At 40.2% G+C, this 27360-nt stretch overlaps 1 protein-coding gene across 3 annotated transcripts in view; it reads left to right on the top strand.

The window, feature by feature from the left end:
- Positions 1–9957: 9957 nt before the first annotated feature.
- Positions 9958–27360, top strand: part of Map2 (microtubule associated protein 2) — a 268475-nt gene continuing 251072 nt past the window's right edge. The window contains exon 1 of one of the 3 annotated variants that reach the window (XM_060368502.1): positions 9958–10143. The gene's annotated coding sequence lies outside the window, so the exon portion shown is untranslated. The remainder of the gene's footprint in view (positions 10144–27360) is intronic. The other 2 variants (XM_060368527.1, XM_060368529.1) reach the window with 2 other exon arrangements.

Genomic DNA, 27360 nt, shown 5'->3' on the forward strand with positions numbered 1-27360 from the left:
TGAAGGTCAAGCCTTAGCTCCATGCATCATCTGTCTTACAAAATGAATTAGTATCTTATTTGCTATATTAAATTCCCTTGTGCCCAAAGTATTTTGAGTGGTTTTAACTCATTTGGAGGTAACTTGGACAGAAGCAACCTTTTTTATTTCAGTATGATTTTGCTCAAGACTGAATAATACAGAAGAGTCTCAGGGACTAGAGTTATTGGTAATTGTAAATTCATCTATTAGAGACTGATTCTCCCTCCAAAGAGAATGAGCACCGGGTAAAACACCATACCAATGTAAGGATAACTCCAACCGAACATCATTGAACATTATACTGTTTCTGAAGTTTAAAATGTCCACATAAATAAAACATATAAAAATTACATATAAAACAAGAGAAGATGCATGTGGAAATGAAGTACTCTACCTTTCTTGACTTCCAGAAAGTAAAAAAGTTTTATGTGTGTGTGTGTGTGTGTAAAATAAACACAAAGGACCAATGGAAGAATGCCCAGGCAACAACAGAATAGAGTTAACAGAAATATAATGACTAATTCAAGTAAAGGCAAGAGCTGTGGCTTAGATGTGGCTTTAAAGTACTCCCAGTGGCTTATGTGTTAAAATGTAATCCTCACTAAGAGCGTAGGAACAATCCAATATGTTCCTTAGTGGTGCTTTGGGAAAGCAATCAAGATTAGATAAGGTCATCAGGGTAAAAACTCATCATTGAATACTGGTGGCCAGATGACAGAGACAAATGTATTCCCTGTTTCTTGCCAGGTGGTAGCTTGTATAGTCCTGGGACTTTTCCACCAACAAAACCACTATTAGATGTTGCCCTTTGACCTTGGACATCAGAACCATAAGCCAAAATAGATGTAAAAAAATTTTGCATGATTTTGTGTTATGGGCAAAACTAAGGGAAAATAAATAGAGAAAGAAAGAAAGAAAGAAAGAAAGAAAGAAAGAAAGAAAGAAAGAAAGAAAGAAAGAGAAAAGGTGGTGGATGAAGAAGCAGTTTTGAAAAATACAGAATAAACACCAAACTGGAAGATTTACATCTTAAAGTAATTTTAATTATAGTGAGTAGGAATGGACAAAACAGAGGAAAAGATTCAAGCTAGTTAAAAATAGAACTTGATACCATATGCAAATCATATGGTTAAGGAAACATGAGAAATTAATATAAAAAGGGCTTGTAAAGGTATGGCTTGTCAATTCAACCAGAGCTGATAAACATGCACTGATAGAAAACATAGTTGGATCTGACTCAGCCACAAAAAAGAGAATTCTAACAATTATGAAATAGCCAATCCATCAGGAAAAGATGATCACACTAAATGTGTTCCACATATTCTCAAGTAAGTAAAGCAAGATGGATAAAACTAAAAAAGAATGATATAAAGTAAGATATTTCAACACATGGCTCTCAGAAACTAACCCTCTTCCCAAAATAAAAAAAAAGCAAAATTTAGTAAAGAAAGAGAAAATTAAAAATAGAAAAGAATTGAACTGCTAAAGATATAAGACATTGACATGACTATGCAAATCGCACATTATTTATCTAATTTTTATGTGCAAAAGACTTTGGACGAAATTATGAGATCAACCTGCCAGGCAGGTTACACCCACTTATACAGTAGAGGCAGTACTGTCATATGGGTAAGCAGCCACTCTTTGATTGAGTTTGAGGTCTTCTCTACCGTGAGAAATCCCATCCTGGTTCTGGAAACCTGGTCAGCAGTCCATGACAGGTGAGGTCATAGGTGGTAGAGGAGAACTGAATATTGCCTTTTGGTGATCATGCAGTCAGTTACACATGCAGAAGAACTGACCGGACAACCTTAAAAATAGGATGCTACCTGAAATGATCCAGGGAAAAGACCACATGGTATATGGTTCCATAGATATGATGTGTCTAAAATAAGCAAGTCCATAGAGATAGAAGGATTAGTATACCTCAGAGACTGTCGGTGGGAAACAAATGTGATTGTCATGAGGTTTCTTTGAATATATGTATGTGTGGGCACTTGTGTTCATCTGGAAGCCAGAGGTGGAAATGTGTTTTTCTCTACTTTCTTTCTCCTCAATTTTCAAGACAGGGTTTCTCAAATGAACCCAGAGTTCACTAATTCTGAAAGACTTGCTGGCCAGGGAGCCTTGAGGATCTGCTTGTTTCTAACCACTCAGCCTTGAGAGTACAAGTGGCCATCATGCTCACCTTTTTTTTACATGGGTTCTGGGACTGGTAAAACACCACAGTCTCATGCTAAAAGTATGGCATGGAATACTTAACTTACTTCTTATGCAATTCTTAAATCAAAGAAAACGTGGAGTTAGGACATTAATTGTGCCGGCTGGTCTTGCGTCAACTTGACACCAGCTAGAGTCACCAGAGGGGAGGAGCCTCAGTTGAGAAAATGCCGCCATGAGATCCAGCTGTAAGGCATTTGCTCAACTAGTTATCAACGGGGGTGGGCCCAGCCCGTGTTGGGTGGCATCATCCTCGGCTTGTGGTCATGGGTTCTATAAGAAAGCAGGCTGATCAAGCCACGTAAAGCAAGCCAGTAAGCAAGACCCCTTCACAGCTTTTGCATCGGTTCTTGCCTCCAGATCCTGCTCTGCTTGAGTTCCTGTCCAGACCTCTGTCAATGATGAACAGCAATATGGAAGCATGAGCCAAACAAACCCTTTTCTCTCCAACTTGCCTTTTTGCCTTGGTGTTTCATCTCAGCCATAGAAACCCGAACTAAGAAGTTATTATTCCAAGTAAAGTCCATCAAAACAGTGTTCTCAGAAAGGGAAGAAAATGAGTTATGATAGGGGTGATTTATCAATTAGATATAAGAAGTCCTACATGGGTATTAATAGTTATTATCATACGTGTGCACTAAAAAGATGCATTTTATTTTAGCTGCAGAAAATACACGTTGGAAAATTTAATGGAAGAGAAAGGAGATGTGGACAATTCTGTAGTCACGGGTTTCGATGCTTGTGTCTCCAGCTACAGATTAAAGCAAACAAAAGAAAATATCAATGGGGACATCAAATTAAATAATACTTACTAATGAACATTTACAAAACAACCCACTTAGCAATAAAATGTAAAGTTTAACAAATTTATAGGGATAGATTTTGCATGATAAAAACTTCCAAATTCTAGCAGGGCAGCGGTGGCACACACCTTTAATCTCAACTCTTGGAGGCAGAGGCATGTGGATCCCTCAGTTTGAGGCCATCCTGGTCCTGGTCGACTTCCAGGGCAGCCAGACCTCCACAGAGAGACTCTGTCTAGAAAAACAAGCAAAAAAAAAGAAACAAAAAAGAAATTCCAATTATAAATGCTGACTGATGCACACGGCAGAGCTCTGTGCCCATTCTGCTGCTCCCGTAGTCCACACTGAATTCGCACATGTTAGTTATAATCAATTGCTTTTCCCCCCCACCCTGGCCTTAGCAACCAATGATCTACTTGCGGTTTCGGCAGCCTAGCTTTTTCTAAAATGCCATTTGAACAAAGCCACAAAGGAAGTTCTTTGTATCTGACTCCTTCAATTTAGCTAAATGCCTTGATGTTTGTCCTGGTTGTTTCATGTATCAGTGTCTGGACCCCCGAGACAGCCTTGTGTTCTAGCACAGAAATCTGTCATAATTTGTTCATCCAACTTACTAGGTGATAGATACTCGGATGACTTCCAAATATGAGTTTTCAGCTGTTAGACATTATGCTCGCACAAACAGAGAGATGTTTTTTTGCTTTTCTAGGCTAAGTGGCTGGGAATAGAATACTTAGATCATATGGTAGGTGTGCTCTTGACTATCTAAAATGGACTAAGCTATGCAAAGTGGGTATTCAGTTCTGGAATCTTTTAATAATGTACAAGTGCTAGCTTTTTTTTTTCTTCCATCCACATCAGCACTTGGCATTTTGTTTGTCTTTTGAACTGCATTTCTTTCAGTATGTATTAATAACAGCTCATTGCAATATAAATTAGCATTTTATAATGATTAATGATACGAAGCCTCTTTTTATGTTCTTAACTGCTGCTATTAACTCCTTTACGGTGAAGTGTCTGTTGTAATATTTTTGTGCTAAATAATAGGTAATGTGAATGTTTTTGTGCCTAAGTACCATGCAGTGAGAAAACTTTATAATTTCTGGATTTGTGTCCTTTATAAAAAAAAATGATTTGAACATGTTTTTTCCAAGATTATGTTTGCCAAGGTTTGGTAATAATGGAGCCATTTGAAAAACAAAAACTTTTAATTTTGTAGATATTGATTTGTTCATTTTGTGACAGGAGTTAATTGTTTTGGTATTGTAACTAGGAATTCTTTGCCTAATCTGAATTTATGGATATTTTCATCTATATTTACACATGGTCTTTCTTATATAGTCTTCTGTTGTGTGTGAGTCGCTGATCCATTCTCAGTGAACTTTTGACAAGACCATGGAGACTATCAGTCACGTTAAACCTCACCTTTGCTTTGACATATTTAAAAGAATGAGGATGTGAGTATGAAAGCTTGGATGTGTGGGGTCCTACGTTCAATCCTTGCATTGAAATAAAAAAAGGATTAAGATCATGTAAAATATTCCCTACAACAACTGAATTGAATTCAAAATAAAAGGTCAGGATGTTACTTAGGACTCCCCGGGGAAGCAGCAGGATATGTATTCATGCATACAAGTAGACAAATCATGGAAATGCCTCAGACTTATTGTGGAGGTTGGAAAGCTTTATCATCATCATTATCATCATCATCATCATCATCATCATCATCATCATCATCATCGGTTTGAAAGTTAGCAATGCTCCTTGTTCCAGCTCTGTCACCATTACCTCCGTCTATTCTATCTCCCCTTCTGACTGAGATTTACACATCCTCCCTAGGGCCCTCCATGTAACTTATATAATTGTATTGGGTGTGTACATTGTAGTATGTCTGTCCTGTACTAAATGACTAAAATCCACTTATAAGTGAATACATAACATGTGCATCTTTCTGGGTCTGGGATACCTCACTCAGGATGATCTTTTCTAGTTCTATCTATTTGCCTGAAAATTTCATGATTTCTTTGTTTTTAATGGCTGAGTAGTATTCCATTGTGTGAGTGTACCACAGTTTCTTTATCCACTCCTCAGTTGAGGGACATTTGGGTTGTTTCCAGTTTCTGGCTATTACGAATAAAGCTGCTATGAACATGGTTGAGCAAATTTTGTTGTTGTATGGTGGGACCTAGGTCCTCTACTTATAAATATCCAATGGGCGTCTTAGGCTCACGTGGGTCCAGTAGTCAGGGAAGTGATGCGTATCTCTGACATGGACTATGTTACCTGTTTTTTGATCACTTCTCCCCTACCAGACCACAGGGGAGGAAGACAAACTCAATCCTCATGTGAATAGATGAGCTGGGGTGTCTGGATAGGGGGACTCCCCTATTCTGAGGAAATAAGGGGGAGGGAGGATGCAAGAGGGTGAGTGTGAGGGGAAAGAGAGGAGGGAAGGACCTGACTAAGATGTAAATTGAATTAATTAATAAAAAAAGAAAGAAAGAGAACCAAGAAAGGCCCTGCGGCAACTCTGCCCCAACCTGAGGACCTGAAACCAGCCTCAGAACCCCAAGGGAACCAGTGAAGTAAATCGCAGAACATGTAGGTCTAGGGCAGAAAAATACAATGGTCCCAGCTAAATATGGGGCATCATTATCCCCCTCTCTCTGCTTTCTGTTCCAATTGTATTCTTAGCGGGTCTATGAATGTGTTCTTTAAAAAAAGTAAATGAAAAAAATATTGATGGAATAGATTTTCAAATGTTTTTTTTTTCTATAAATGCATTCCATCCAGAATATGCAAAGAACACTATAAGTGGAAGATAACTCAACTGAAAATTAGCCAATTAAAACTGACAACTCAATTAAATGTTTAAAACTGGCAGAATACATGACATACCATCTGAAACAATGGTCAAAAGGTACAAGGAAATACAGAAAATGTTAGTTATCAACAAAATGTGATTCTCAAGAACGTTAGCTTGTTGCAATTCATTTATATTTCCTTAAGTTCACTGAGCACAATTACAATATGTATTTTAAATCTTTTTTTTATGTTTTAAACAATTAATTGTTTAAAAATTAGTTTCTGTTATTTTTTTTCCCTTTGAAAATGGGCCACATTTGTTGGTAGATTATAAGCTGAATTATTTCACAGTGTGTTCCATACTTTGCAAATGGTAAGTTACAGAGCATTTGAACTTTATTGTCAAAATCCTTTACTATTGAGGTGTTTAAGTGCATTTGTATCATTATATGAAGTTCATAGACATAGGCTGTTGAGCCATCCTGGGTCTTTGTAATAAACCCAAATTGTGATAGAATATGCTTTTGACACACACTTGTATTGGGCTTGCAAGTATATTATTGAGGGCTTTTGCATTTATGTTCATGAGGCCTATTGACCATCAGGTTTTTTTGTTTGTTTCTTTGTTTTTTGGGGTTTTTTTGGTTTTTTTTTTTTTGTTTTGTTTTGTTTTTTTTTGTTTTTGTTTTTTTTTTTAGGAGGAGCTGTGTCTTTACCTGGTTGTAAAATTAGAGTAATACTGACTTTGTAGAAAAAGTTTGGAAATGTTCTTCGTTCTGTTTCTGTCTTTCTTCGTTATTTTTTTAAATAAGTAAAGAAATTTTTTATTCTTTGAAAATCTGGTAGAATTCTGCTGTGACTCCTGGGTTCTTTTTAGTTGGAGGTTGTTTTTTTTTTTTTTTTGTTTTTGTTTTTTTAAATCGCTGTTTTAATCTCCATATTTGTTACATGTGTGTTGTTGATCTCTTCTTGGCTTAACTTTGGTGATTTGATTGCATCTAGAGATTTGTCTATTTCTTCTAGAGTCTCTAACTTAATGGAGTACAGGCTTTAAATTATTCCTTATAATGTTAAGAATTTCTTTGGTGTCATTGTTGTTACTTTTTATGCCCTTATATATATGCTATATGAAAGAGGATTATCATACTTTCCCTAAGAGCCATATGCTATCTCACAAAACCTCAGTGACAGACATCCAAACCTCCTTTCTATCATTGGTTACGGGAGTCCAGGAGACTTCTAGAGCAATGTAGGTGATTGCCATTCCCCTTATTTGCCTCTAGAACTTGAGGGAAAGATTCTGTTGTGGAAGACATGAGGACTTGAAGGAATCCAGCTGGAACTGATCTGAGAGCCTCCTCCCTGAGAACTGGCTTTTGTGGTAGCAGAGGTTGCTATATAAGCTGCCAAGGGAGAAAAGCAATCAATGGTTCTACACAGCTGCAAAGACTACAAACCACAACACTGATTGGCCTGGCAAGATATTCCCATGTCACAATAGTGATTCTTTTATGTTGGGCATATAAGGCCACCTTAGTAGGAGGGAATTAATGCCTGGTACTGCATACGTAGCCAATTAGGCATGGATGGAGAGGCTACTGGCTCTAGAAGAGCACCTACTAACAATCTAAATTTCTAAATATATTCTGAATCTTTATCTCTGCACCCACAAATAAGTGTAGCTTTAACCCTTCATCAAGGAACCCTTATTTTTCCATTAGATGAAGTCTATCACAAGAGATCCACAACTAGTCAAAACACAGAGAATAAGTGATTGTGGGGTATGCAGACTCAGTTGGTATATCTACAACTCAACCCCTAAACCTATAGCTCAGGAAACATCACAGAAGAGGGGACAAAAGTATTGTGAGCTGGACGAATAGCCCATCTGCTGCCAGATGGTGTCTTCTAGACATGATCGAGAAGCTGCATTATGAAATATTGATTACCCAAGCGAGACCTGCATAAACATAACACCAGTTAGAATGTCAATATGGCCTGGGAAAATTTTACAAGGCCCCACATGTCATGTGTAGGAATTATATATATAATAATACTTATTATATAATATTATATAACTTATTATATAATATTCCTACTGGTAACTCCAAAGTTGTCACCCACTCCAAAATTGTTGCCCCTCTTTCTTTCTTTCTTTTTGTTTTGTTTGTTTGTTTGTTTGTTTGTTTTTGTGATTGATTCCCCATTTTAAGTTTACCATGTGGAACTCCAGCACATGAGCACTATTTATTTCTGGCAGAACTCTAGCTAAGATAGGCGGCAGGAGGAGAGGTGTTCCCATACAAGGCTGAGGTTCTCCCAAAAGGAAGGCCACTTACGGCTGGTGGACCCAGCAAACCACTAATGTGAATGCCACTGGTTTTCAAAATATGAATGGGCAGGCTTATTTTCCAAGTCTGAAGTTCTGTTGACTTTAAGTCCAGGGCTAATGTAAATCCGTAGGGGTTCTGTGTAGAGTGAAAAAGGGGACAGGAATCTGTTTCTCTTGGAGTCTAGCTCTTGTATCAAACAGCACAATACTCCTAAAAACTGGGAAGCACTCAGTAACTGGGATGAGCAGGAATGAAGTCTCCCAGTGAGCTTCTGCACCTATGTGACCAGGGTCCAAGAGGACTCCCATTCCTTCCTTCTGTCCACATACTGTCCATCATTTCCTAGAGGCTGAAACCCATCAGGCCACCTTCTGAGCGCCCCACCTCCACCAGGATTGCTACCACTGGGTGTGCCCTGGTATTTCCAACCTCTGTGTAAGAACCACTGGGCCACCAGATGAAGCTGGGTGAAGAGAGATATTGCCCAGGGCCTAGGGTGTGACTATTGAAGACTGTTTTCACACCTTGCTGTGTAATGAGCCCCAATGTTTTCTGTCTCCTCTCAATGCATCTTTTCCCTCTGAAAATTGAGGGAACTGGATCAAATGCCCAGAAATTGACTCTAATGTTCAGTGGTTTAATAAGAGACAAAACCAAATTAACAACTACATTTTCATCAGAACTGTTGAAACTGTCTCTCCTCACAGTCTAGGTTGACCTTTAAAAAGACATTCTCTTGGTACCTGATAGAGATGGATGAAATTATTCTGACCTGCTCCTTCCCTGCTGATTTCTTTGTCACCTCGTTTTCAAAGGTATTTAAGAGATGGCTTATTTTTGGAAATTTTAAATTATTTTTAAGTTTGTGTGTTTGCTCAGGTATCCATGGAGGCCAGAGACATGTGATCCCCCTGCAACTGTTTGTGTGTGTGTGTGAGTGAGTGTGTGTGTGTGTGTGTGTGTTTTATTTTTTAAAATCAGTTTGGGAGAGGTGGACCTGACAGTTTTCACTCTCATTTGGTGTTCTTACCACACCACAGATGGACTGGATGTTGGACTTTTGAGTTTCATGTTTCCACAAAGCCTTGAATAATATCTGACATAGTAGGGCTCCTTAACATTAATTGAATCAATAAGTGCGCGTTAGATTAGCGACAGAGCGGAGACTAGAATTCTCCACACTATTAGCCCCCAACCTTCCATACCAAAGAGGGACGTTCTCTACCACAATTCCTCCTTCTTTTTTGGAGGGGGGGAAGGGGTGTTTCTAGATGCACCTGTTGTTGGGTTTGTGGAAGCAAGATCAATGAGCTTTTTCATCAAGGGGTCCTTGGAACAGGCTTCAGCCATGATACAAAGAAGGGGAAAAAAAAGAGGCTCACTGACTGAAATGTCCCTGACTTTCCAAGGTCGTCGTAAGGGGGCCGGCATGTCTCTGCTGCTCTCTTTGCCAGCCTAGAGGGACAGTTTCTGCTGCGCAGGTCCCACTAGGAAGGGAGGAAGGAGCCTGATCCCTGCGGCCCTCGTCGCCCTTGGCCTTGTCTGGGCGGGGCTCTCCCGTGGCTCCAAGCCTGGCTGTCCCGAGGCCGGCTGCGGCAGGAGGCGGGGCCCGGCGCTCCCCCTCCCCGACACTGCGGCGGTGGCAGCCCTGCGCGGACGGTGGCCGAGCCTGGCTGGGGCGCGCACGGGGCGGGAACAGCCGGGGCGGGGCGGCCGCGGAGCCGGGCTGGGGCGCGCACGGGGCGGCGCTCGCGCTGCTGCGCGGGCTCTCTGCAGTGGAGGCGGCGGCGGCGACAGCATCCTCTCTCCCTCGGCTCCCCTTCGGCCTCTCTCTCTCTTTCTTCTCCTTCTTTCCCTCGCTCCTCCGGCCGTCCGGGTGTCCCTGGCTCCTGCCACCCACGGAGCAGCTCTAGCTCTCCGAGGTAGCTGCGACCGCGGGTGCGTCCGTTTTCTGCGCCCAGGTAAGACACCGTCCCATCTAGCGCAGCGCTGGTCCTTCCTCCTCCGTCTCCGCCGAGAGGAGCCGCAGCGGGGGAAGTAGGAACCGGACCGGCTGGTCCAGGCTGGTCTCGTTCCCTGCGCCACGGGAAGGAGTCCGAACAGGTTGGCGCTGTCCAGGCCTGACCTCTCCAGGTGTCACTCCAGGGCAAGGGACCCCGCTTAGTACCTAAGCTCTGGATTTGTAGATGAGCCACTTACCTTGCTAGGTACCACTTTAAAACCACTGGAAACTCGGTTCAGGCTAGGGTATGTGTTCTGAGAGTTAATATTGCCCGAACTGTAGAAAGAAAGGTAAGAAATTACTCAAATATCCCGAGGAAGGGAATTAAAGGAAGAGGATTTATTTTTCTTTTCTTTCATTATTTTCTTTGATGTGCGTCTGTCTCTGTGTGCTCACACCCTCATAGCTTTGCACACTGAGGAAAGAGGTGAGGGGAGCCAGGCCAATTTCAAATTTCAAATCATTTATGCAAGAGACAACAGGAAGAGGAAAACTGGTGTACTCTGTTCATTTTTGGAAAAACTGTTCTTTGGTTGTAGAGGGCGGGGCACAGAGGTAGAAACCTGACTGGGCTTGGGTTTCTGTGTCGTTCTTTCTTTCTAAACGAGAGGGGTGGTTACCAGCTGCATCTGCTCTTCTATTCACTTCTTAATTCTAAAGCCTTTCTTTGGGGGGGGGGGGGGGCGGCGAAGTAATGACAGCCTTCCCTAGCCTCGCCTTTGTTCCGGGATGGAAATTTAAAAGCAGAGCGTGCCTAAGAGTGGGGAGGTGTGTGTTTGGGTGTGTGAGGAGGGGGAGGGGAGAGCGAGCTGCTGGAGTCGGGAAGCACCATCCTTGAAAACTGGGAATTGGTGTTTTTCCTCCTGGCATCGGGGATTCTGGATTTTGTCAGTAGATAAAAACAAAAACAAAAAACAAAACAAAACAAAACAAGCTGGCTTGTGGTAATTACCGTTTGCCCTCCGTTGTAAGCCCTTAGCATAAGGCATCCGGGACACAGACCTTTTGAAACTGAGTGTGAAGCTTTTGTCAAAACACAGACAGACACATGCACATAGGCCCTACAAGCACGCCACACAATGGAGTGGATAAGCTAAAGACACAGTTCGATAGAATTCATTTTCTAGGGTTTGAGGGTCATGCTATGAAGGAAACTGTCGTGGCGAAACTACAACCACAAGCAAACTGTCACCCAGTGGTACAGAGGTTCAGGTGTGATACAGAAACATCAATGAATATCAGTAAGGAGCCAACTTAAATATTAAAGATATCATTTATTTAAAATGATCCGTGGGAGGAAATGACTGCAAACCGGAGTTGAGGCTTGAAGCCACGGTGAGGCGGTGGAGAACAAAGCCATTTCTGTGAGCCACATTATGCAAAAGGTCCCTATGTGTGAGCTGCAGGTACCAACCCAGTATAAAAGCAGAGAGCACTGTCAACCCTGTCATTTCACTGTGGGCCATTATGGTATTTTTGGCAGTCAAAATAGATTGAATAAACAAAAGCCCTTTAAAAAAATGTTTTTGATTGTATGCCCACAAAGAAGATTACAACCTAAGGGGCGAAAGCACGCCTTCAGCTCAATCCAGTGCCTGTCATTTTTGGTAGAAAACCTTGTGAATTTGCGAATCGTTTCCAGCCATCTCCCCCATGCACACAGGGACCTCCCCTGCTAGAAAGAGGTGAAAGTCCTGTTTTCCTTTCAATAGGAAAATATTATGTCTGTCCCCCTGTCTGTGTGTGTATGTGGTAGCATTGCTTTCCTTGTGGTTTTTATCCGTTTCTAGTAGCTTAAGATCTGCATTCATGATTTTGGTATAATCAGACCATTCATTTCTCATTTGGTGCATGCTGCTTATCTGTGGTTTACTTAACTTTCTTTCATGTATCTCAGTTTGCCGTATCTTCATTTAATTTCAAAAGCTTTTGACCTTGTAGGTGAGAAGTTGTATGACATAATCAAGGAATCTAGGCAATGTCAAAAATTTAGCTTCACTTTAAAGAACCTGATATTTCAGTGGTGTTCATTTTTATTTTCTTTGTTTCTCTCCTGTCTTAACTCCTCCCCTCCCCTGTAACCAAGCAAGCCTTTTCTTGCTGGCTGTTCTTGTCCTGATTCCTGCTCCTACTTTTGTCTAGACTACCACGGGTGGAGCCAGCACTTCCAGGCGTTTTGAATTTAGGATGTGTTCACTGCGTGCAGGCGTGCTCTCGCGCTCTCTCTCTCTCTGTCTGACTTGTTTACAGCACCTTCTCAGGGAGGAGGGAGAAAGAATGTGCTGAGAGGGCCTGACCCAGTGAAACTGGCACAGCCATGATCTCATTCTAGTAGGTACTCCAATCTCCTTGAGAGGGCCGGCATCGTCTCAATGGAAACCAAACCTCAGCAGCATGCCCAGGCCAGGCCGGAAGCCCTGCGCTTCCCCCTGCTGCCTCTGCCAGCATTGCTCTGCTAAGGTGAAAGGCATATTTTCATCTTTTAGGCATTTCTTTTCAGGGGTCTTTTCAGGGGGATTCAGCCATACATACACAGTCAGAAATGAAACTTGGCACAGAATGTTCCAGGCCTGAAGGAACATTTTCATTCCCTGCCCCGACCTGGCCCCCAACCCATGGTTTACTACTTTACACATTTCCCAAACGTCAGAATGAAGAAAGAAAGAAAAAACAAAACAAAAACAAAACAAAACAAAAAAATGCTCGTTCGGTAGATTTTTAATATTTCCTTATGGCACGTATGTTTGTGTGTCCTATTGAATTTCACTGGTTGTGGAATGACAGAAAAGGTTCTACTTTTGCACTTTGGCATTTAAAATCAAGTAGGCATTACATTTGCCTAGATGCACAAATGATAGCAAGTGTCTCCCTCTGTAGTTCATTACTGACCCTGAGAGACAGAGCATAGGAAACTGACTGTGTGTGTTGGGGTGGGGGGAGGGTGGATCTTAGCATAAGTCTGAAAAGCTTCCTCTTAACAGAGTAAAGAACCAGAGATGAAGAAAACACTCTGTGATCAAGACTACCCCTCCATGCTAGGACTGCAGCCTTAGGTAAAGCACTAATCGAAGGCAGAGTAGAGGAAGGAGGAAGGAAAGAACATTCTCAGCTGCTAGCATTTGTCCCTGTGGGGTACAGATGAGACCTGTGGACGTAGGTGGAGGTAGAAGAAATCTATCTTGCTTTTCTACCTTAGTGCAATGTTGGATCCCCTCTTCTCCCACAGCATTACTTTGAGCTTAAGGCTGTGAGTACTTCCATATTAGCATGATACAGGATACTGAAAGCAGGTCTGCAGTGAATTAAAAAGTTTAAGACAATGTGAGCACAATTAATTGACTTTATGGGAAACATTTTGAATCTAACCTTTGAACTTTGAACTTTTACCATTCCTCTCCAAGAGATGAACTTTCTTATTTGTGGCAACATGTTCAGCTGTGATAGATTTTATTTATATGTTTAGGAGAATTGTTTGTCAATTGGAACAGAAGAAAGAACAGAACCCTCTTTCAGCGTGTTGTTAAGTTTATATTGTACACAAGGGGGAGGTTTTAAAAATGTTTTCTGTTACAACATGTAACACAACGGACAAATTCATGTCTATGTATCATCTATCTGTCTATCTATTTATCTATCTATCTGTCTGTCTGTCTCTCATCTATTAATTATATCTATTGTCTGTCTGAGTTTTGAGAAGCTAATAAGATTTTTAGGGCAACTTTTAATTAATTTATTTGCTTTGAGACAGTGTATCTCAATGTAGCATAAGTAGGCCTGAAATTCCCAGTGCAAGCTCAGAATTACTTTGAGTTCTAGTCTCCTTTCTAGGCTCTTCCAGGGCTAGGTGGCAGGAGTGCTATGAGATCTAGCTAAACTCGTTTATTGTATTTTTTTTTCATTTTTGCCTTTTACTGAAAATAGATTATTTTCTCATACAATATATACCAATTATAGCTTCCCTTCCTTCTACTCCTCCCAATCTTCCCACCATTCTTGATCCGCTCCCATTCTCTCACTCATTGGAAAAGAACAGGCTTCTAAGAGGTAGCAACTAAACTTGACAAAATAGTATGTACTAAGATGAAGCAAAAACTCTCCTATCAAAGCTGGACATGGCAACCCAACGAGAGGAAAAAAGTCCCAAGAGCAGGCCCAAGAGTCAGAGACCTGCTCGTTCCCACAGTCTTATAAAAATACTAAGCTAAAAGCTGTAATATATACGTAGAGGACCTGGTACAAACTCATGTTTGTGCTTGCTGCTTCATTCTCTATGAGCTTGTGTGAGCCTTGCTTAGTTGATCCACAGGGCCTTGTAATCCTAGTGTCCTCCATCCCCTCTGGCTCTTTCTGCCTCCTCATTCACGGTATTTTCTAACTCTGAGGAGAAGGGTTTGATAGAGACTTCCCATTTAGACTTTCTCTTTCTCCATGTAATGTCTGGCTGTGGGTTTCTGTGTCTGATCTCATCTTTTACAGGAGGAAATTTCTCTGATAATACATGGATAAGGCACTGATCTATAAATATAGCAGAATACCATTAGGAGTCGTTTTACTAGTCCCTAGGCTACCTAGTCTGTGGTTCGTGGTGACCCCAGCAGTGTTAGGTGTGGGTACCCTCCCATTGAGAGGGTCTTAAGTCAAATCAGATATTTGTTGGCTATATCCCACAAGTTCTGTGCCACCATTGCCCTAGTATATTTTGCATGGAGGACAGATTGTAGATCAAATGTTTTATGGCTAGCCTGGTGTCCATATTTCTCTTTGGTAGCCTGCAGAATACCCTACCATCCCCAAAAGACTAGAAAGTAAGGATTAAGTCTCCATGTAGGTACCAGCTTGACTCTGCCATGTTTAATGAGATGTGTGGATATTATCCTAGGCAGTGGGGCCCCCTGCCAGTTTGCAGAGATCAGCTCTTTTCCTTAGAGACAGCTTGGGTTGTAGAGGAATTTTAATCCAGCAATATGGCTTCTCTGGCAAGGGATCATATCCAAAGACCTTCTGGGTCTATGTGATCTGGCTTGAATGCAGACACACTCTGGGTTGCAGCTTGATCTGGCAGGAATACAGACATGCCCTTAGTACATATCGTTAATCCCAAACAGTGAAGGTAAGGTTAGTTTGTAGAAGGAAATAGCCATGTTTAAAAGTGATGTCTAATTGAGGGGCAGACTAAGTGTGGAATCAGAGAAAGATCTGGCAGAATGAGTCAGAGATACCATACACCCAATACTCCTGAGAAGAGGGCAGGAAAGAGAGGCTACTTGAGAGCAACACAGAATCTATAAGCTGAATGCTGCTCCAGTGTCTCACACTTCCCCATGGTGGGACTACTTTGTCAGGCCATGGGAGAAGAGGACACTCTCAGTCCTGTTGTAATTTGATGAGCTGGGGTGGATGGGAAAGGGAACACTCATTTTCTGAGGAAAAAGTGGGATAGGAAGGGACTGGGAGGGGAGGAGGAGGGATAGGGATACAACAAGGATGTAAAGTGAATTTTTTAAAAAAAGTAAATTGCCTGAAAAAAAAATGTAGTAAAATAAATTCTGTCTTTATGTAAAAAAAAAAAAAAAAAAAAAAAAAAAAACAGCAGCACAGGGAGAAAGAAAGAAAGCCTTTTTTTTTTTTTTTTTTTTTTTTTTTTAACCTGGAGTTTCTTATTGGAACAGCTTTACAGAGACAGGTTACAGAGAGAACAAGCTAGATACAGATGAAGATAGAACAAACTAGAGAATGATAAGGAGACAGAAGATTAAAACATATTGCCAGAGTTAGTTTGGAGCCAGGCAGAACAATTCAGTCAGAAGGAAAGAGAAGCCAGTTTGAATGAGTCAGCTTGGAGAGTTTAGGCCAGAACTGCTAAGTTGAACCAGCCAGCCAGAGTCCAGGAAGAGCTAGAATGGCTTCGGTATGGCCCTCATTTCATCCCCAACAACATTTACCATGGGATGTTTTGGAATTTTCATGGGGCCCCTTTGGCCATCAACTCAAATGAATTCAACCTGGTACCTTCAGCGGAAGCTTCACCTGGCAATAGACGGCCAGTTGAGACTCCTTTTCCCCAGTTACTAGGAGTCCTCATTAAGATCACCTTCATAGATCCCAGGCAGTTTCTCCACACTAGGTTTCCACACCAAAGCCCACTAATCCCAGCCCCCTCTGCCTGTACTCTCTCCTTCCATCTCATCTAACCCCCTCCCTGATCCTCTGGCTCCCATCCCACTGGCCTCCAGTCTGCCCACAAACTCTATTTTATTTGCTCCTCCCAGGGAGATTCATGTGTCCCTCTTAGGCCCCTTCTCTTTGCCTAACTTCTTGGGTCTATGGATTGTAGCTTGGTTGTCATTTACTGAACAGCTAATGTTCACTTATAAGTGAACACATAGCATATTTGTCTTTCTGGGTTTGGGTTACCTCAACCAGGATGTTTTGTTTGTTTGTTTGTGTTTTCTTTGCAGCTGAGTAATAATCCATTGTTTAAATGTATCACTTTTTCTTTACCCATTCTTCTGTTGAGAGACATACAGGTTGTTTCCAGTTTCTGGCTGCTAGGAATAAGCCACAATGAACATGGTTGAGAAAGTGACCTTGTGGTAGGATGTGGCATCCTTTGGGTATAGGCCTAAGAGTTATATAACTGTATCTTTGAGGCAGGTCCATTTCAAACTTTCAGAGAACTGCCATATTGATTTCACAGTTAGCTGTACAAGTTTGTGCTCCCACCAGCAATGGAGGAGTTTTCCCCTTGTCTCACATCCTCGCCAGCATGAGCTTTCACTTGTATAAGTGAACTTAGCCATTCTGACAGGTCTAAGATGGTATCTCAAAGTAATTTTGAGTTGCATTTCCCTGATGTCTAAGGATGTTGAACATTTTAGTTTCTTAGCCATTTGTAAGCTCATGTACATATGAGTTTATAAGTGCATAGCTGGGTTTTTCTAACTTTTTTAGCCCCATCTTCTTGCTTTCCTACTTCCCTTTCATCCTCTCTCAGTTCTTTCAATTTGTAATGACAAGACAACAAAAACATCACTTATCATTAGAAAGTGAAAATATGGGCTGCTGGTTTGGTTAAAATTTATTTTCCAATATGCTTCTATTTCTCTTTTAGCACGAAGCTTTAATCTAATTCTTCTTCCTTAAGACTGTCCCCATTTCCGTGCTATCTTTGAACTTTTTATATCTGCTAGGCATAGTCTTTTCTGTGTCTGCAATTCTTTGATCATGAAGCAGCCCACCTCAATAAGACATTCCAAATCAGGAAGTTGATGCTTTGTGTCTCCCCTTTGATGAGTACTCACACTAGTCCAATTCATGCAGAGGACAGAAGATGATGATGCTATGTATCTTCCTCAACATCTGTCTACCTGTTTGGGGGGAGGGGCAGGGTCATTGAACCATGAGTTCACTGGTTGGCTACACTGGCTGGCTAGTGAGCTCTACCTCTTACCACTCCTCACTCCAAATATCTTTGCCCTTGGATTATTTTGGGTCTTGGAGATCTAAACTCAGGTCCTCATGCTTCAGCACACACTGTGCAAACTGAACATCCTCCCAGGCCTTAGGCTCCTTATTGAATAGATAGTTACTCATGGCAACTATTTTCTCATCACCTTTCTTTAAAATTATTCAAAGGATATTTTTTTTCAGGCAACAATGGTACATTTACATGATTCATTTCTTCAAAGTGAAAATTTTTGGTTAACCAAATGATTTCTTAAAACTTATTTGATCCGCCTGACACAAAAACAAAATGGCTTTGGTTTTGTCATTGTTGCTTTTGTTTTTAAGTTAAGTTGAATAGTGACTACTGGCAGTTTACTGTTTTCATGTTAGACGAATCCAATGATATATAGCAAATACGATGGACCAATCAATGAACGCTGAACTAAGTTTAATATTAAGTAAAAACATTTCTAATTTCATTATCTACATAACATTATTTGGTAGCTAATCTAGAATTTACCTGAAAATTCCTGTCAGACACGATGCTTAAATATCCATAAACTACATTTCATCCCTTAATGATGGGTCCTTTACGTTTAAAGAAGACTTGTAAGTGAGCATCCATGTGGGCTGTTGAAGCTAGAGTAATTGTGTCAGCAGGAGGCCTTTACGTCATAATTGAAGATGGTTAGGGCGCCGCACTGCCACAGCAGCTGTGTCCATTTATTCTCCTGCTGTCAAGACACTGTGGATGCTCCAACCCTTATGCCGTAATGAATCGGGAGGGGAAAGGGTCTAACAAAGGGGTTGGAAAGAGCGCTGCAGCGTCATTTCCAGGGGCAAAAGGGGCAGTTCACTAATGCCCATCTGTGAAGTTTTACTGCGAGATTTGTGTATCTTGCTGTTACAAAATAGTAATTTAGTTGTTCTCTGTGTGCTCTTTGTAGCAGGATGAAGATAGTAGCGATATGAAGCCAAATTTTGTGAGTGGATAAGTGACATTCCATCTCGCAACCCCATTTGAAAAATAGGCAGAAAGTGTTTTTAATATTCAAGTAGAAATTCCCTGTGATTTTAAGATGCCGTGTGTCATAGCAAGGAACAGATCTAATCTTTTTCATTTACCATTTGTACTTCATATTGTTTGAACAAAAATCTCAATCTTTAACATATGGTTTCTTTACTATTGTACCTGTAACAACTTATTAGCCTATTTAGCCTGCATATTTTGTGTTTCACAGAGGATTAAATAAGGGTAGTGGTATGTGAATGTGTGATTATCTTCTAAGACAGTTGCACACACATACACACAAATGTCCACACACTTGCACGCATGCATGTGTGCACACATAGTTTCTTATAGTGGAAATCACTTGTTATTCAGTCAGTTAGACTTTTATTTAACTTAAAAACATACTACAGAATTATTCATGAGAAAATTAGTATTCAATAAAATTTATATGAATAATAAACTTTTTTTTTTTTTGCAAAACCAAAGCATGTGACATTAAAAGTACAGGTGGTTCTCCGCACCTACAGCCCTGTATCTGTGATTTAACCAGTGGCAGATTAAAAATATTTTTAAAAATAACTGAACATAGCACAGGTTGTCCCGCTGTCATCATTCCCTGGAAAATACAATGCAGCAGCTAGGTACATAACATTTGTATTGTCTTCAGTGTTGGAATAATCTAGAAATGATTTAAAGTGTTGGAGGATGTCTCATACACAAGGGTGACGCGTCTTGCTGTTTTTGTAAGGGACATAAGCGCCTGATGAACTTTAAAACAGTGGGATCTGGACTACATTGCTCTAAGCAGAAATCTGTAAAATACAGTTGACTCCACCATGACCAGCAGGGACTGGTTCCAGGGACAGAGCCAAAGTCTGTGCTCAGAGGCAAGGGGTTTTCTCTGTTGATGGGGGTGCTCTAAGTTAAAACATCTTGCTACTTGAACTTACCTCTTCAAAGGTTTGGGTGACGTTCTTTCACCTGGACAGTGCATTTGGCATTCCTTTAAATGGCAGGAGTGAGGACGGAAGGGACTTTAAGAAGTAGGCTTAGAAAGCCTAAGTACCAGGAGATGATTGAGTCTTTATTGAGAAAACAAAGCCACCCTAACTTGGCCATGACTGTTTAAACCAGCTGGGGACATTGCAACTCAGAATGAAGTTGCCCTCATTCATACAGCGTATGCTGAGTGTTGCAGTCTAGGATAGAGTGGCCTTGGGTGAAACTTGGAAGTTTGTTATTGTTGTTCATTTGTTCGTCTTGCCACTCATTCATTTTCCCGTTTGAGTGGGAATGCATTAAATGAATGTGGTTGGTGCCCAAATTGGAAGCTTTGAAAGCTTTGTGCATTCTGGTTTCAGAGACTCATGCTGATTTTACAGGGAATAACATGAGGATTTATACTCTAAAGTTCTTTATTTAAAAAGAAATGTGTCACTAAAAATGAGCTGAGACTTTGGGCAGAATGCATGGAATCTTATGAAAGAAGGGAGAGATAGAAAGACCTAGAGGAAACAGGACCTCCCCAAGGAGACCAACAGAGCCAAACAAAACAAAACAAAAAAAATGAGTTCTGGGGGCCCTCCAGAGACTTATACCCCAACCAAGGACCATACATGGAGAGGACCTAAAATCCCCACTCAGATGTAGCCCATAGACTCAGTCTCCAAGTGGTTTCCCTAGTAAGGGGCACAGGGGCTGTCTGTGGCATGAACTCAGTGTTATATTCTCTAATAACCCCCCCCCCCAGTGGGTTCAGCCTTACCAGGCCACAGAAAAAGACAATCCAACCAGTCCTGATGAGATCTGATAGGCTAGGGTCAGATAGAAGGGGAGGAGGACCTCCCCTATCAGTGGACTAGGGGAGGGGAATAGGGGAGAGAAGCAGGAAGGAGGGTGGGATTCAGAGAAGACAAGGGGGCTACAGCTGGGCTACAAATTTAATACATTGTAATAAATGACAATAATAAGAAGGAAAAAAAAAGAAATGAGCTACCCAATTTGAAGAACAATCTTCACCTTTATCTTCCTAATATTTTTGTATTTTAAATAACAATTCAGTATCTTGTAACCTTGAGAACTCACTGGCATTGAAAAATTGTGTGTTTATGTGGCTGGAAATATTATGTCATTCAATATAATCTTTTCAGTTGTTGAAATCAGAGTAGGGGTGTAGTTCAGTTGGTAAAGGGCTCGCTGCATGCATGGAGCCCCGAGTTTGAGTTTCAGCGTAGCGTAAGCAGGATGTGGTGGTGCAGATCTGTAATCCCAGCACTTTGAAGGTAAAAGCAGAAAGACCAGAAGCTCAAGTCAACTTTTTCAACGTAGCTAGTTAAGGCCAGCCTGGGCTACATGAGATCCTGTTAAGAAATACGTTATTTAAGTTGACAGATAAAAATTGCGTATTACTAAAGCTAGTCTTCTATGCCTGTGTTCTACCATTAAACGGTGTCAACAACATTTTGCTAATTATATATGAATTTAAAGGTATTTGATGGAGAAAAGATGTGTCTGTAAGCCAGCTCAGGCAGACAGCCAATGAGTGACTTTCCTAAGGTAGTTAATTTGGAACCAGGTTTGAGACTGAATTAGGGCCGAGATTCAGTCCTTTCTAAGGGGCCATGGAAGACACATCTCATTTTGGCTCTGTGTTCCTCAGCCTACTTATATTTCTGTTTTCTGAGCTAAGGGTGGAGGAAGGTGGAAGTTGTACCTGCCCAATCTTGTGACTCAATTGACTTTCACATGGATATAAAAGTGGGAGGGTCTCGGAATTTTAGGGCCATTCCAACTAGCTGTGTGCCAGCTTCGCCACTGAAAGCCCAGAGACTAAATCTGATCCAGGAAACACTTAGAGGCTCCTGCTCCAGGGCCATTCCTGTGGTTTGGATCTCACAGGAGAGAAGCTTATACTCTGGGGAGGAATGCCCAGACTCAGGGGACTTGGATAGCCATGAAGTTTTAACTCTCACCTTGAACTATATTCACCGAAGCCTTCAGATTGACTGGGTTTGTGTTTAGACTTGATCCTATGTATAAAGAGAGTCTAACAAAAATAGCCAGCTTGACTTTTTTTTTCTGATATGAAGCACCATAAATATTTTTTTCTCAAAAATAGTTTCTGTATTTCCCCCAGCTTTGGCATTTTTAGTCAAAGGAAGTGAAATAGAAAGCCTGTAGGCTGCTGTCTGTGCCTAATTCCCACTTAACCTTCCCACTCCTGCATACCTTCCTGTTTCTCTGCCTACAGCACTCCATCCCTCTTGTGTTTCTGCTTCTTCTAAGGAAATTGCGAATGAAATGAGAATTAGGGGTTACCATGGTTACTGTGTTCAGTAGCGCTACCCCTGCACCCACGCTGCTTCGGCGTTATAGGGTGTTCAGTTGACAAATATTTGAAAGGCAGGAAGAGCATCTTGGAGGAAAGAAATTAAGCAGAAACTGTCCTTAAATGTTTAAAGAGAAACATATTCTCTGCTGCCGAAAACCGAACCTCTACCACTCCCCAGGGAGTGAAAGGATTCGAATGTCAGCTTCTGTTAGAGAGTGCCGTGCAGTGTGTCCCGATCCTCTAGAGGAATATATTTAACTGACTATCAGATTGGAGTGACTCTTTTGTCACCAAGAAGACGGGATATATTCCTTACAGGATTTTACTTATACTTGGATGACAAATTTTGTGCATGGTTTTCTCAGAAGTGTATTCAGATGCATTTACAGGGGAACCATCTTAACTGCCCATGAGCAAGCAAAGCCTGAAGAGGCAGCTCTTGGGAGATAACTTATTCTCTGCTCTTCCTGTTGGATTCGGCTTATTTTGATAGTGTGAAATGTAAAGCTATCTTTAAACACTTAAGATTGAGTATGTTTCCATAAATGATACTCTTACACGAGGAGGACTCACTGCTTCTTTGGCACTTGACTATAAAGCTGGTGTGGCCTACATGTTTGTTATAGCACATGCATTTATTCATCAATGTGTTTATTTAATAAATGAGGGTTTCATGTCCTAAAGGTACAGCAGGTACTTTTTCTGAGTAGGAAGAATTTCAGGAGAAGTCATTCAAATTCCTGGTCTAAAAAGAGCCAATGTGTTAATCTATCAGCAGTCCACAGAAGTTAGCAAATAAAACAAAAACGAAGGTATAGTTCAGACACAAAGATGCTACAAGGGATACACACACACACACACACACACACACACACACTGCCTTTGTAGGCAAGAATGATGAACATATAGCTATAGAAATGGGTGAGCATCCAAGCAGAGAGAGTAAAGTCAGTACAGGCAGAAGCCTGGCCTAGCTAAGAAATATAAAGAAAAACAATGACATTGGGGTCCAATGAGCCTGAATGTCTACTGAAATAGGAGAGTAAAGCAGAAGGCAGATACTCAACCTCCTGACTAGCTTGGACCATAGTTTGTCTCGTATTTGATTTGCAGCAATCAAGTTTTGATGTAGTAAAAGAAGATTACTTTTGAAAATCTTTCACAGCTTTCAGAGATTTAATTATGTCTTCTAAATCCCTGTAGAAAGATCTGTGTCTTATTCACTAATGTGTTAATTCGCAAGAGAGAAGTAATTTTGAAAATCAGAAACCAGTGGTGGAGATGGGATTAGTGACTTGATCTAACATAATGTTTTAAATGAATGCAACGTAAATTGTGTTCCTTTTCATGAGAATTACATGCAGACTTAATTTGAACTACTTATAGCCCTTTTTGTGCCCACACGAAGTTTTTCAAAGGCCTTTAAATGAAACATTACAAATACAGATCTTTGTTTGAGAGAAATAGATTTTAAAAATTCCATTCTCAACATAAAGGTAATCATTGAGTACCTTTCATACCAGCTTCGGTCAACTGCCAAGGACCATGCTTTAGGGAACAGAAGTGTGCAGCTAACTGGAAAATTCGCTTTGCTTCTTAGAGGCAGTGCTGAACATGGCCTGAGAATTCAGGTGAGCTAGTGTCATCCATGAATTCATGATGACCTTGGATCATCTGTGCAATTAATAATCAGTATACTTTCTACACACACACACAGACACACACACACACACATACACTCCTTACACCAAAGCATTGGGTCCACTTTTTGGTTACTTGCTCTCTTGATGCAATGGTCTTTTGAACTTAACATTAAGCAATGTGCTAGATATTTGATCATTTATGCTTTTGGCATCATTCGAAGCTGTTTTATTTCTCTCAGCTTATTCTTATTAGAAAATTAGATATTTACTCAGTTTTTCCTTTGTATAGTTATATCCACCAAGCATTTTAAAAACATAGACAAAATGTTGAGTGGTGGCCATAGGCATGGTGTGATCTAATTTGAAACAAAAATGCTTTTGTGTAGGGACAACTTGAGAGGTATAGCCCATGGGACTGAGCCCATAATATTGTAGCAAAATATACAAAGTAAGTCAGGCATCAGAAGGAAAAGTTTAAAAGTATCATTAGTCACAATGGGAAAATGATTTCATTGTATTTTATTAAAGCAAATTCAATTTCAGTTATATCAATTTGTACTTCTTTCCAAAACTTCCAAATTTTAAGACTTACTTTATGAAATAAATTACTTCAGTGCAAAGCTGATCTGTATAACCATCTATGTCTCATAGCTGCAGTTATTCAAATGCTGGCCTAGTAATAACAGACAAATAATTCAAATGCATATTAAGTCTTGGATAGCGTTCTTAGAATTTCATTCATCTATGGGCTGTTCAATCTTGAGCTATCATTAAACATCAAATAAAAAGTAAATGTTATGTAAAAGGATTGGCAAAAGGAACTTAAGATGAAACAAGAAAATAATGAGCTTCCATTCTACAAATTGTGTTTGTGTCAGAGAATATTAACTATACAAACCATTCTTCTCCTGTTGATGCTAATAATGTAAACCAAAATGAGTGTTAAGAATATTCTGAATAATGATATAAATTAAGCAGCATGCGGATTCAGAAGTGAAATTCATCATCCTGTGCAGGAGCGAAAGGCTTCAGGATGGAAGTAGCATGTGAGGTGCAACCCAAAGAAGCTAGATTTGGAAACTATCCCAGGTAGGACAATGTCGAAAGCAATGGTGCTCAGGTACCAATGAGCAAAGCACACTAGATGGAATGTTTTGGGGGGGTAGGGGAGCCGAGGGAGTGTGGTTTGAGGTCTCTCAATCCTGACAGAATGGCTATAGAAGCTTTGATTTTTATGGCGAAGTCAGCAGAGCTGGTGACTGAGAGAATGGCACAAAGAGTGTTAGTGTGTTGATTTACCGGAACCAGCAAGAAAAACACTGGCAGGTCTAGAATTTCTGGAGCTGCTCAACCTTCCTGATCTTGCGACCCTTTAATACAGTTCCGCGGGTTGTGGTGACCCCAACCATAGCATTACTTCACTGCTACTCCATAGCTGTAATTTTGCTACTGTTATGAATCTTAATGTAAATATTTTTGAAAATGAGCTTTGCCAAAGGGGTTATGACCCACAGTTTGAGAATCACTGTTCTATTATTGTGTGATGTAGAGAAATAAACCTATTGAGAGTAGGAGACTAAGGGCTTTACATGTTTTTAACCATTTTCACGAGCAGTTTAGGGAATTTCAGCAGGAAAGACTACTGCTGTGAGATGCTGACAGAGATGGGATGGAGAAAGATATGCCTGGGGAGGTCAGTGATGTAGGAGCCATGTGGACATAAAGTCACTGAATAAAATAGGCCCTTATTGGAGTTATGTCATATGCATGCACAATGCATACTTATTTTTAAAATCACAAGCTGTAAAAAACGAATCAAAGACTAATTACCATTCATTTTTGCTGATTTCTAATTTGTACTTTTAAAGAGTAACTTCTTTTTAATTGTCTCATTAAATTAATAGTGAGGTCATTCGATACTTTTAGGAATGAGTCAGCTGTGAGACAAGAGAGTGCTTCCCCTGACCATTACTTGACAGATCCTGGGATCAATTGTACCTGACTTGATGATGACTCTTAGACACAAGTAATGAAGGGGTCAAGGAGTGTGACAATGTAAATGACAAACTTCTTTAAACGTTAGAGAAAATAGGGAACAAATAATGTCCTGAAAGAAAAAGGTAAATTATAGTGTCCCTGGAATTATAGATTCACTAGTTTATTCTACTTTGTGGGCATCCATCTATGAGGCTGATTGCTTTTCTTCATTATTCTTACGGTGAGAATCAAAGAGAAGTAGAACATATAATGAGTTGTATTTTAAACACAGTGAAACTCAGACAACATGATGGCCATAGGCGTGGTCAGAAGGATTTGAATAAAAAACATCATTGTCCGTGGACAACTACAGACTTGTGCCATGATGTTGTAGCAAAATGTACAAATAAGTCAGACATTAGAAGAAAAGGCTTTACCGTATTGTTAGTCATGATGAAAAGATGATGTCATTTTATTTCATCGGAGAAAATTCAATTTGGATTTCTCATGGCCAAAATAAGGGGTGTGGGTATGTGTATGTATCAGATATCTGTGGACTGAATCTGTAAAGAGATATACAAGTAACACCTTTATTTTTCTATTGATTAATTAGTTTCAGGTTTAAGAAATAAGTTATAGGTTATATGCTATGGAGTTCTTTTTTTATATCACGTGACATTTCAAAAACATAAAGACTGCCACTAGATATTTTCAATAAGTTAAATAACCATGACTTTACTTTCCTGTGATAAAAAATATGGTTTATCATGTAGTTACTTGCAATGATTTTATTTAGCATTTTTCTGGACACATAGCTGGAAAAAAGCTGCAATTGCATTTTGTAAACTATTGTCTACCTCTGCAGTTGTCAGATATCAAAAGAAGGTAGCATGGCTATATGGGGGAGTCCACACTCATCACTAAGATCAAGCTTTGGGTCAGGCCCATCTGGAAATTACTTCTGGTCAGCAGAGAGCTATTAGCTTCAGCAGAGCAGCACTTGCTATGCTGTTGTGGACTCATGTCAGAGTCCTCAGAGTGAAGACTTAACCTACATCCTGACTCCTCGAAGTCAGATCTCTTATTACGTATCACTCACAAAAGCTAAGTGTACACATACCAAAACACATGATGTTTTTTTTTAACACAGAAACTATTTCAAATTCAGGGTACCCATGTTATACAACTGTTCGTATTATAATCCAATAATAGAATTAAACAAAATAGTTCTTTTGGAAAACTCTATAATGGTTCTTATCAGGATTTCACTTTACAGTTTAAAAAAATGCTGGTCTTAGAAGTACAGATGTTATGTAATTTCATTCAGATGTAGAATAGAAAAAGAATTGAAATCATTGAAGTAGAGTAGAGTGCTGGAGATGTAGCTCAGTTGATTGCTAGTCTGGAAGTTGAATTTGAGTAACGTTTTAGAAAAAAAGATGTGTATATTCTTGGGAACTGAGAGAAACAAAATACTCTAACAAAATACTCTACTTCACAGAAAAGTTCTGGGTTCTATCAGCCAATTCTGAACACTTAAAAAAATAACACAAATATCACTCTTGTTAACATATAGCTAAATGACTCACAAAGGTTTACAGTAATGTTAACTTGTCCTTGTACTTAGTACTGTCATGTACAACATGAATACAGAGGCTATACATCAGGTGTCTTTGGAATAGAATATGGTGTAACAGTTTTCTCTGAGATTGAGACATTCCTTCATACAGTAATGTCTGCCTGGAAGGTAAACAACTCAAAGTAGCT

The sequence above is a fragment of the Meriones unguiculatus genome, chromosome 15, assembly GCF_030254825.1.
Source record: "Meriones unguiculatus strain TT.TT164.6M chromosome 15, Bangor_MerUng_6.1, whole genome shotgun sequence".
NCBI classification, from domain to species: Eukaryota; Metazoa; Chordata; class Mammalia; order Rodentia; family Muridae; genus Meriones; species Meriones unguiculatus.